Source organism: Equus asinus, unplaced genomic scaffold (genome assembly GCF_041296235.1).
Source record: "Equus asinus isolate D_3611 breed Donkey unplaced genomic scaffold, EquAss-T2T_v2 contig_194, whole genome shotgun sequence".
NCBI classification, from domain to species: domain Eukaryota; kingdom Metazoa; phylum Chordata; class Mammalia; order Perissodactyla; family Equidae; genus Equus; species Equus asinus.
In genome coordinates, this window is record NW_027224843.1 from 1,031,010 (window position 1) to 1,041,332 (window position 10,323).

Here is a 10,323-nt window from a genome sequence, read left to right on the forward strand (position 1 = left end):
CCGGCGGCGCGCGGGTCGACCAGATGTCCGCGCCGAGCGCCGCGGGGACGCGGGGCTCTCGGCGGCCTGGGTGGGCTCCCCGGCCTCCGTCGGCTCCAGAGACCCCGCGGACTCGCGGGTGCGGCTCCCCGGTGGCCGACGCCCTGCCGGGTCGACCGGCGGCCGGGGCCCGGGCCCGGGCCCGGGTTCCGGCGGCGGCGCGGGTCGACCAGATGTCCGCGCGGGGCGCACGCTCCTCTCGGAGCCCCGAGGGCTACGCGGAGGCCGCGGACGAGCAGCCGCGAGGCCGCCGGGGCCGCCGCCCTGCCTGGTCGACCAGCTGTCCGGCTCGGACTTGGTCCCTGGACCGGGGCGCGCGGGTCGACCAGATGTCCGCGGCGCTCGGGGCCGGGTCCCGGGGCTCTGGGTGCTCTGGGTGCTCTGGGTGCGCTCCCGGCCCTCTGTCGGCTCCGAAGGCCCCGCGGACTCGTAGCCACGGGGTCCGGCGGCGCGCGGGTCGACCAGATGTCCGCGCCGAGCGCCGCGGGACCGCAGGGCGCTCGGCCTTCTCGGAGGCTCGAGGGCTCCGGCGACCCGGCGGACGAGCAGCGGCGAGGCCGCCGTGGCCGCCGCCCTGCCGGGTCGACCGGCGACCCGACCCCCGTGTCTCGGGGGGGGGGGGGGGGGGGCGGGTCGACCAGATGTCCGCACCGAGCGCCGCGGGGCCGTGGGGCCGCGGGGCGCTCGGCCTTCTCGGAGCCCCGAGGGCTCCCTGGAGGCTGCGGACGAGCAGCCGCGAGGCCCCCGGGGCAGCCGCCCTGCCGGGTCGACCGGCGGCCCGGCCCGGACTCGGGCCCCGGGTCCCGTGGCGCGCGGGTCGACCAGATGTCCGCGCCGAGCGCCACATGGCTGCGGGTCGCTCCGGCTTCTCGCAGTCCCGAGGGTTCCGCGGGCACGTAGCTGCGAGACCCGGGCGGCTGCCCTCCGCCCGGCTCACGGGGCGCTCGTGTCCATCAGCTGGTCGTGCGGAAATCCCGTGGTTGGCCTCCCTCCCTCCCTCCCTCCCTCCCTCCCTCCCTCCCTCCCTCCCTCCCTCCCTCGTCCAGCCGCCACGTTTTCGGGGTTCGTGCGACTGGGATGAAATAGACCTTCCCAACGTCAATCGGAGATCATCCATCATACCTCTCGAGTCCCCAAAAGCCAAGAAACACGCCAACCAAAACGCTTTTATTATGCCAACGGTTCCCGTTTTCATTCCTATCGTTTAGGGAGGTTTGGTGGCAGCAGCGGCCGAAAGCAAAAGGAAACCCGAGGAAAGCGGCTCCATCCACCAGGGCTGTGTCTCATCGGTGCCGACGCAGGAGGGACGGGCTTCGTTCGTTCGTTCGCTGCGGCCCAAATTCCCGGGCCGCCCGAGGACCGCTCGCACCGGCCCGAGGGAGGGAGCCCCGGCAGGCAGGATGCCTCCGGGGAAATGGCCAAGTCGACCGCGCGACCCACAACCCGCCCGACTGGGGGCGAGAAGGAGCATGGAGGAGGACTCCGTCCCCTAGTCGGCAGACGGCCCCGGGACAGGGACGTTCGCCAAAACCTCCCCAAGGCCGCTTTCCGTGACCGAGTCGGCCTCCCCGCCTGTACTCGTCCCGGCCCGAGAAACGAGACGCGGGGTGGATCGGGACCAGGCCACGCACCAGGCCGGCCGGCGCGGCATCCTCCCTCCCCCGACCTGACCTGACCTGGACGAACGCCTCCCCATCGCCCGCCCCCGCGAGGCTGATCCGTCCGGCCGGTGAGGAGGCCGCTTGTCGGGCGCCACCTGCTGCCCGGCATCCTCTTATATAGTGTTCGAGGAGGTCGACCAGGTGGCCCGGCCTGGATTGGGGGGGGGGGGGGCGCGGGGTGCGGTGTCCCGGGCGGCGGGGGACGGGGGGGGGTAGGAGTGGAGAGGGAAAGGTGGGCGTGGAGAATGCCGGGGTCGGGGGTCGGCGCGGGGCGGGGCGGGAGTTAGGGTTAGGGGAGGGGCGGGAGGCCGTCTGGACATGGAGGGTCGGAAGAGCGGTGGTGACAATGATTTTCATTATCATTTAGAAAGAAGAACGTGGACTTCTTTAGAGGAGTCCTTTGAATAGCTTCTCCATTTAGTTAACATACATCCAAATGGAGGTCGGGAAACTTGGGTCCTGTTAACATATGGATGGAAGTGGAAAGAACTATCGCGATGACCGTCCTTGTGTTTCTTTTATTTTTTCTTTCTTCCTGCTCCCCAAAGCCGCCCCCCCCACCCCCGCCCCGCCCCGCCCCGCCCCGCCCCGTCCCGTCCCGTCCCGTCCATAGTTGTAGGTTCCAGTGGTAGGTCTTTCGCGTTTCTGCTATGTGGGACGCCGCCTCGGCGTGGCTTGAAGGGCGATGCTGGGTCTGGGGCTGCGCCCAGGATCCGAACCGGTGAAAACCTGGGCCGTCGAAGCCGGGGGCCGGGGTGGGGGGCGCTACTTGACCGTTCGTCCACGGGCTCGGCCCCCGGCCCCTTGTTTTCTAGGGAGAGAGACAGAGAGACCCGATCCATTTTCCCTTGGCCTCTAAAGCGTGCGTGTGGTCGAAAGGCGACAGAGAGAGGGGTTCTGGTCCAGAAAGCCCCGACTGCGCCGCCGCGGGGATCGGTCGGTTCCGCCCGAACCGTCCGAGTCGGAAAGGTACGGACAGCTTTCCTCCTTTGGGCCCCTGACTTGGGACCGACAGGGGAAGAGGAACAGGCCTCTCTCCCTCACACCCTGGCCCCTTCCTCCAGGACGCCCTCCTTCTAGTCAGCCCGCCTCTGGCTTTTCCACACGCCGACGACCGCTCGTCGGCATGGACCCACCTTCCTTGGGGGACACCACCACACGACTCTCCCACTCGTCTGCCTGCCTTTCGTTGGCGTCGCTGCCAAAGGCGAGGGGTAGGGGTGGCGGTGGCAGGGACGGCAGGGGCCCAGCGGCTCTCTGGCGGGTGAGGAAGTCTTGCTGGTTCTCCTAGGTCGGTGATCTTTCTCGATCTCCACACACATTCTTCGTTTGGGGAGCCAAGAGACGCCCTCTGAGGAATCCCTATGGCCAGGGTCGATCACTTACTCGCTCACTGCCTCGGCCTCGGCCTCGGCCTCTGTCAGTCTTGTCTCTCTCCCTCCCTCCCTCCCTCCCTCCCTCCCTCCCTCCCTCCCTCGTCGGTCTCTGTGTGTGGACGTCTAGGTGGAGGCGAGGCAGGGAGGCCACCCACCCACCTACCTCGTGGTTTACCACACGCTCTACACGGAGGTAGAATTCCCATCCCACCGAATCCATCCTTTCCACGGGGCACAAGCCAGTGGCCTTCGGGAGTCTCTCTCCCCAAGGTGGCGCATCCGTCATGGCTATCTATTTCCAGAAGGTTTCCGTTTCCATCCCCTCCCCCCGAAAGAAAAAACGGCCCCACTCCCGGATCTGCCCCACCACGATCACCACCACCGCTGCCGCCGCCGCCGCCGCCGCCGCCGCCATCTGCTGTCGCCCTCTAGGGTTGGACCGTTCTAGCTCTCTCCTCTGTGTGGAATCGCAACGTAGGTCGCCTTGGATGTCTGGCACCTCTCACTTAGCAGAAGGTTTTGGAGGCTCAGGCTGGGCCACGCTTTGGCCCGGGTCAGTGTTCCGTTCCTCTGGACGGCTTCCTCGTTTTCCACGAGAAGGAGCCGTGAAGACGGAAAGGAAGGGCGGATGGATGGCTTTTCCCGTGCTACCGAGTCCCTCTCCCCTTTTCCCCAAAGCGTGAGGGGCGGTCGAGAGGATCGTCTCTGATGACAAAAGTCAGAGGCACCCCGGGTCAGACACCGTGCGAGGCGTTGGTGTGTTCTCGAGAGGAGAACACGTCCCCGTCAGCGTTTCCTGTCGTTCTCGTTCCGAAAGGATTCACGCGCCACCCCGTCTCCCTCAAGGTCTTAGGGCTGTCGTGCTCCGCAGCCGTCACGTGTCGTGGATCCTGGGCACCACCACGCCACCCCGCCCCCCCCCCCCCGCCATAGCTGTCGATCGCTATGTGGCACGCCTACGTTTGCCCAAAAGAGCAGTCCGATGGACAGCGTGGTGCTTTTCCCAGCAGGCAGGCAGGTGAGAGTCACCCCTCTAGAAGGTTTCCAAGCCCCGTTCCATTCTCAGAGGCAGCTCCTTTGGCCATCAAGGAGGCAGGCGATGGGGGTGGGGGTGGGGATGGGGATGGGGCAGGGGCCTCTGTCCCTCTGTCGCGGTAGAAATGATTGGGAAAGGAGGGACGATGGGCGTAGGTCGACCATCCTGGGCGGTGGTGCTTTGGGAGCTTTTTCTAGAAGAAGGAGCGAACGGCGTTCCCTGGGAAGGGAGGAAACCAGAGGAGGTCCCCCTCAGACCGACCTGGCACGAGAAGGACACACACTCTCTCTCTCTCTCTCTCTCCCTTTTCTTCCTGACTTGAAATCAGGAGACAAAACTCCCCTGCCAAAGGGGCCCTCCCAAAACGGGGAGTGAGGAAGACCTCCTTCTCTTCACGGCTGAAGTTCTCCCTGCCTTTCCTGGACGGGAAGGATAGCACCTACGCCCGCTGCCGTCGGTGACTTTTAGTCCCCCTGGAGAGGAAGAAATTCTTTCCCGTGGCCGAACCCTGGCGGTTCGTTCGTGCTGCAGAGGACGTGACCCTCTCTGACACACCCAGGAACCTCCTCGCTCCGGGTCGAGGAGAGGGAGTTCTGTTCTGTGGTTTAGAATGGTGCTTAAAAAGGGATGTCGCTTACAAAGGGTCCTCGTCCCCCTTCCTAAACCTAAACGGACGGCTCGGCTCGGAGGCGTGAGATACGTTTCGCATCCTCCTCGTCGTCTTCACTCAAAGTTTTATTGGAGTTTGGAAGATTTTATTTTTTGTCTTTCCTTTTTCTCCCCAAAGCCCCCCGGTACGTAGTTGTGTGTTCTTCGCGGTGGGTCCTTCTAGCGGTGGTATGTGGGACGCCGCCTCAGCGTGGTTTGATGAGCAGTGCCGTGTCCGCGCCCGGGATCCGAACGAACCGATGAAACACTGGGCTGCCTGCAGCGGAGCGCGCGAACTTAACCACTCGGCCACGGGGCCAGCCCCTTACTGGATTTTCAAAACAACTCCGGGGGCCGGCCCGGTGGCGCGGCGGTGAAGTTCGCACGTTCTGCTCCGCCGGCCCCGGGTTCGCCGGTCCGGATCCCGGGCGCAGGACCCGGCACCGCTTGGCGAGCCACGCTGTGGCAGGCGTCCCACCTGGAAAGTAGAGGGGGATGGGCACGGATGTCAGCTCAGGGCCAGTCTTCCTCGGCCGACAGAGGAGGATTGGTGGCAGATGTTCGCTCAGGGCTCATCTTCCTCAAAAATAAAATAATAAATCGATTCGATAAAATGTCAAATAACACAACCGCGGGATCACGCTTAGAGTCACCCTTGGCCCGATGATGCCACTCCCCACCCCCCCCACCCCCCTGCCCCCCACCATTTGGAGGTGCCGTCAGTGGGATTCGTTCCTGTTTGTCCATCTTTCTTCCTCTTTTTTTTTTTTTTTTTTAAAGACTGGCACCCGAGCTCATTGCCAATCTTTTCTTTTCTTTTTATTCCTCCTCCTTCTTCTTCTTCTCCCCAGAGCACCCCAGTACCTAGTTCTATATTCTCTTTGAGGGTCCCTCTGGTTCTGCCGTGTGGGACGCCACCTCAGCGTGGTTTGATGAGCGGTGCCGTGTCCGAGCCCAGGATCCGAACCTTCCAAGCCCCGGGCCGCTGAAGCGGAGCGTGCAAACTCAACCGCTCGGCCACGGGGTCAGCCCCTCCCTTCCTTCCTTCCTTCCTTCCTTCCTTCCTTCCTTCCTTCCTTCCTTCCTTCCTTCCTAAGGAGGAGGAGGCAGGCACTGTGTGAAGTCGCCAGTGAGTCTGTGGAAAGAGACGGAGGATTTCCCATGGGAAGCCGGGGCGGGGGACACGGACCGATGTCGTGCGAACTTGAAGGTGAAAGATCAAAAAACCCACACACGCCTAGAGCGGCGGGTTGCCCGTTAGGAGTTTGCTTGCCGGGCCCATAACGCAGGGCTCATCGATGAGCCAAACCGTCCGTGATCCTCAAGCAGTCTAGTAGGGTTAGAGAAAGGAGGGGGGCACTCTTTCTGCCCCAGATGAGGCGAGTTTCTCAGACAGCCACCCTGCCCCAACATCTTCCCTCCCTGCCTCCCGGCCCTTGGTGGACTGCGGCCTAAGGGTGGGGGAATTGAAGAAAGCCGTTCAATGGAAAAAAGCCCGAGGCCATGGGAGAGAGCTTCCTGCACTTGAATGAAGCCCTGACGCCAGGCCCATCGGAATGAATGGGCCTGACCTCCCCTCCCCCCTCCCCCCTCCCCCCTCCCAGGCTGGCGACTCGGCAGTGGAAGGCTAGGGGTTTCTTCCGAAATGGTGAACCGGCCCCCTTGTCCACAGGAAAACCACACACGGGTACAGCCTAGGCCGGATCTCAGGGTACAGCCTAGGCCGGATCTCAGGCCAAGTCGTCAGGGTGGCAAGATGATGGCGGATGAGAGGAAACTTGTTCTGGGACCGCACCGCCCCCCCCCCATCGCCTCTCTGGCTGAGAAGAGGGCTGGGGAGCGGTGAGGGTCAGGGGGAGAGTGGGGGCGGGGCCGGGACAGGGACCACCGGGCAGTAGGACGGGAGTAGCCCTGAGGCCTGCCTGCCTGCTTCCTTCCCTGCCGGCGCAGGGCTGAGAGAGGCACGGGGCACGCTGGCTCCTGCCCCTTCACTCATTCGGGAAGCCTCCTGTTGTTGCTCCTGAGGTGCCGGCTGCGGTGACAGACAGAGCAAAACTCCTCTCTCTGTCTATTTCTTCAAAGGCCCGAGTCTGAGCTACGACAGATTCCCCTGTGGCTCAACCCGCAACCTCCCATCCTGCCAGACCAGACCCCTTGTCTAAAAACCTCCACTGGAGGAGCTCTTCCACCTGACTCGGAAAGGAAACACCAGCCCCGCCTCAGCCTCACACCCACCACCACCACCACCACCCGCCCCCCCCCCCGCCCCACTCTCCTCCGGACCCAGATACCTAACAGAGGGAACAAAAATCCAAAAATCCTGCTGCTCTCCTTCTACCACCTCCACTTCAGAAGAGTCAGTCTCCCCCGAACACCTCAGACTCTGTGACTTCCCGCGGCCTCCCTTTCCCCGTCCCCATTCTCTCCCCGGACGGGCCCCATCTTACACTTGAACGACAGCTCCACCGCTCGGGGCAGCTGGACACGATGTCCCAAAGTGGCCCGGACGGTAGCCTGGTCGATTCCAAAGGACCCACGCACGCAGTCGGCCATAAACGTGGTGTGGAGATCGTGGACGTTTGCGGGCCTCTGATGAAATCGCTGCTCCGGGGACCCCGGCGTCTAGGACCCGTCTTCTCCGTGTTCTTCACACCGTTGCTCCTGGGCCGGTTATTCTCTTCCCTCTCACTGACCTTAACGTTTTGTCTCTGCCATTGAATTTTGACTGTGCGAATGTGACTTGCCGCTGTAGGGCTGCGTGGATCTCTCAGGCATCCTGCTGTGCCGTGCGGGGGGAGGGGGGGGAATCCTTGGTGGGTGGGTCGATAGACGTCCCTTTGGTTGTGCCCTGGAGGGGAGAGACAGAGGGGACGACTCAATCCACCACGAACGCTGATGTCGCTCCGATAAACCTGTAGCGGTGATTCTAGTTTATGGCCCGTGTCCTGAAAATAACTTCCCGAAGGGCCAGCCCGGCGGCACAGCGGTTAAGTTCGCACGTTCCGTTTTGTCAGCCAGGGGTTCGCAGGTTCGGATCCGGGGTGCGGACGTGGCGCCGCTTGGCGAGCCACGCTGTGGTCAGCGTCCCGCCTATCAAGGGGAGGGGGATGGGCACGGATGTTAGCTCGGGACCACTCTCCCGGGGCAAAAAGAGGAGAATTGGCAGCAGGTGTCAGCTCGGGGCTCGTCTTCCTCGAAAAATAAATTAATTAAATAAATAAAAACAACTTCCCAAACCTCTCTGATAACTTGAAGCTTTGAAGTTTTGCGAGGTGAAATCAGGTGATAAAAAAGTCCACGGACGGGGGCGGCCCCGTGGCCGAGTGGTTAAGTTCACAAGCTCCCCTTTGGCGGCCCAGGGTTTTGCCGGTTCAGATCCCGGGCACGGCACGGACACGGCACCGCTCGTCGGGCCGTGTGGAGGCGGCGTCCCACATGCCACAACTGGAAGGGCCCTCAACTAAGATAGACAACTATGTCATGGGGGGGATTGGGGGAGAAAAATCGGGAGGGGGGAAAAAAAAACAGAAACGGAAGATTGGCAACAGGCGTTAGCTCTGTGAGGGCCGATCTTCCTCACCCAAAAACTAAAGTGAGATGAAATCAAATAAAGCGAAGGAAAAGATAAACCTATGAAATCCCATGTTTCTAAAAGTGGCCAAGTGTTTAGAAATTGGCCAAGCGACGGAATGCTCATGGGAAGGACAGTTCCTAATTGCTGGCTTCTTAGTTTTCACCAAAATTAAGGTTCGTGAGGGTTAAAAAATCTACTTAACAAATGCGATGAAAGCCACTAGGCCGGCCCGGTGGCGCGCTGGTTAAGTGTGCCTGTTCCGCTTCGCCGGCCCGGGGTTTGCCAGTTCGGATCCCGGGGGTGGACGTGGCACCGCTGGGCGAGCCACGTGGTGGTAGGCGTCCCACATATGAAATAGAGGAAGATGGGCACGGAGGTTAGCTCAGGGCCAGCCTTCCTCGGCAAAAAGAGGAGGATTGGCAGCAGTTAGCTCAGGGCTCATCGTCCTCAAAACAAAACAAAACAAAACAAAACAAAAAGCCACTAAAAGTGAATATGGGAAACATCTTTGTGTTCAAGGAAAGTGAGATGGCTGCCTTCAGGCAAGAGGGCCTAAAAAGTAAAGATCGTTTTGTCTGTGAAAAGGTGATCAAAGTTTCATGGGGAAAATAATCTGAGAAAAAGGCCTGTTCGTGGTCAAGTGGCCTAAAATTGGAACGAGTGGACAGATAGAAATGGCGAGCGATAGGATCTATGGGAGTCTATGAGGAAGCCATTGGGTGTCGGCCTAATTCGGCCTGACAGTGTTTTTCGAAAAGGGCCTGACGTGGCCGTCGAGCACGCATCGCATCCTAGATCCGCTTTACACATTTCCTACGGCAAGAACCAATGCCCTTAAGGGAAAGGAGCAGCTTCCCCGTGCTCGGGCCTTTCCTTAAGGAGAGGCATCTTTCCTTAGGCTAGGAGCGGATGGTTGCGCTCACCTTTGACCATCCGGCTCCCCTGTGACCACCCAGGCCCAGACAACAGACCTGCCACCCAGCAGTGTCTGTCGATCGCTGTGCCGACAGAGCAGTCTCGCGACTATCATCCAAGGGACCTTTCGATCCTATGTGAAACGTCCTCTCTGGGGGTCTAGAAGCACTCTGTACACCCCACTTCCCGGGCACCCTCTCTTCCTTCGGGAAGAAAGGCCCCGGGCCACAGTCCTCACATTTTAGCTCAGAATAAACGCACCCCGATTTTCACGGATAGATTGGTTCCGGATTATTTCCGTCGACAGAATGGAATCAAGTCAATGAGTTTCAAGATCGGAGGGAAGCTGATGCAAAATCAGAATTTGTTTTTCTCACTCCCGAAAGGATACTTTTCTCTAACTTCTAGTCTCCTCCTGATAAAGACATTGGAAAAGGTTTCTCTTGACCTCTGAGGGAATCGACACCAAAGACAGAGATCCTCCATTTTGTCAGAATGATTTCCTAGGCCTCCAATGGAGGAGGCCTCCCTCGGACGGGAGCTCAGCTTTTGTTTTGCAACAGTTTTCCTCTCTCTGCTTGCCTTTAACATCTCCTTTCCCGTTCTTCTTTTTTGGAAGGGAAATACGTGCACCGCTGGGGGGAAAAAAAAAAAAGAATTTTCTAAATGACCAAAGAAGATCTACGACTGTTGTTATTTTGGTTTCACGGAGCAGTTCCACGTCCACATTTACTCCATTTTAAACACCCACACACACTCACAGCACGGCGCTGTGAGGATGTCCCGGGGAACTCGATTTGTGGAGGGAATGGCTGTGAGGTCTCTGCCCCCCAACCCCCACCATTTGGGTGCTTCTGCTTGTTGATGAGGACGGGAAGCCCTGCTGAAATCCATATTCTTATCACCACACGTGCATCTGCACCCATGCTCCCCCCCGTGTGTCGTCTTTGGGCTTTGCTGTGGCCCCGTGCGGAGGGAGACCTGTTTTGTGTTGTAAACTTTTCCGCGGCCAAGCGGCTCGGTCCTTTCCTCTACGACTTGTGGGCTCTGTCTGTCCGTCTGCCTTAGAGAGAC

At 60.7% G+C, this 10,323-nt stretch overlaps 1 long non-coding RNA gene across 1 annotated transcript; it reads right to left on the reverse strand.

The window, feature by feature from the left end:
* Positions 1–4,852: 4,852 nt before the first annotated feature.
* Positions 4,853–9,645, reverse strand: LOC139043218 (uncharacterized). Its single transcript, XR_011500274.1, has 3 exons — positions 9,511–9,645; positions 7,208–7,608; positions 4,853–5,340 (listed from the first exon to the last, which is right to left on the reverse strand). It is a non-coding gene; the product is annotated as an uncharacterized lncRNA (long non-coding RNA).
* Positions 9,646–10,323: the final 678 nt, after the last annotated feature.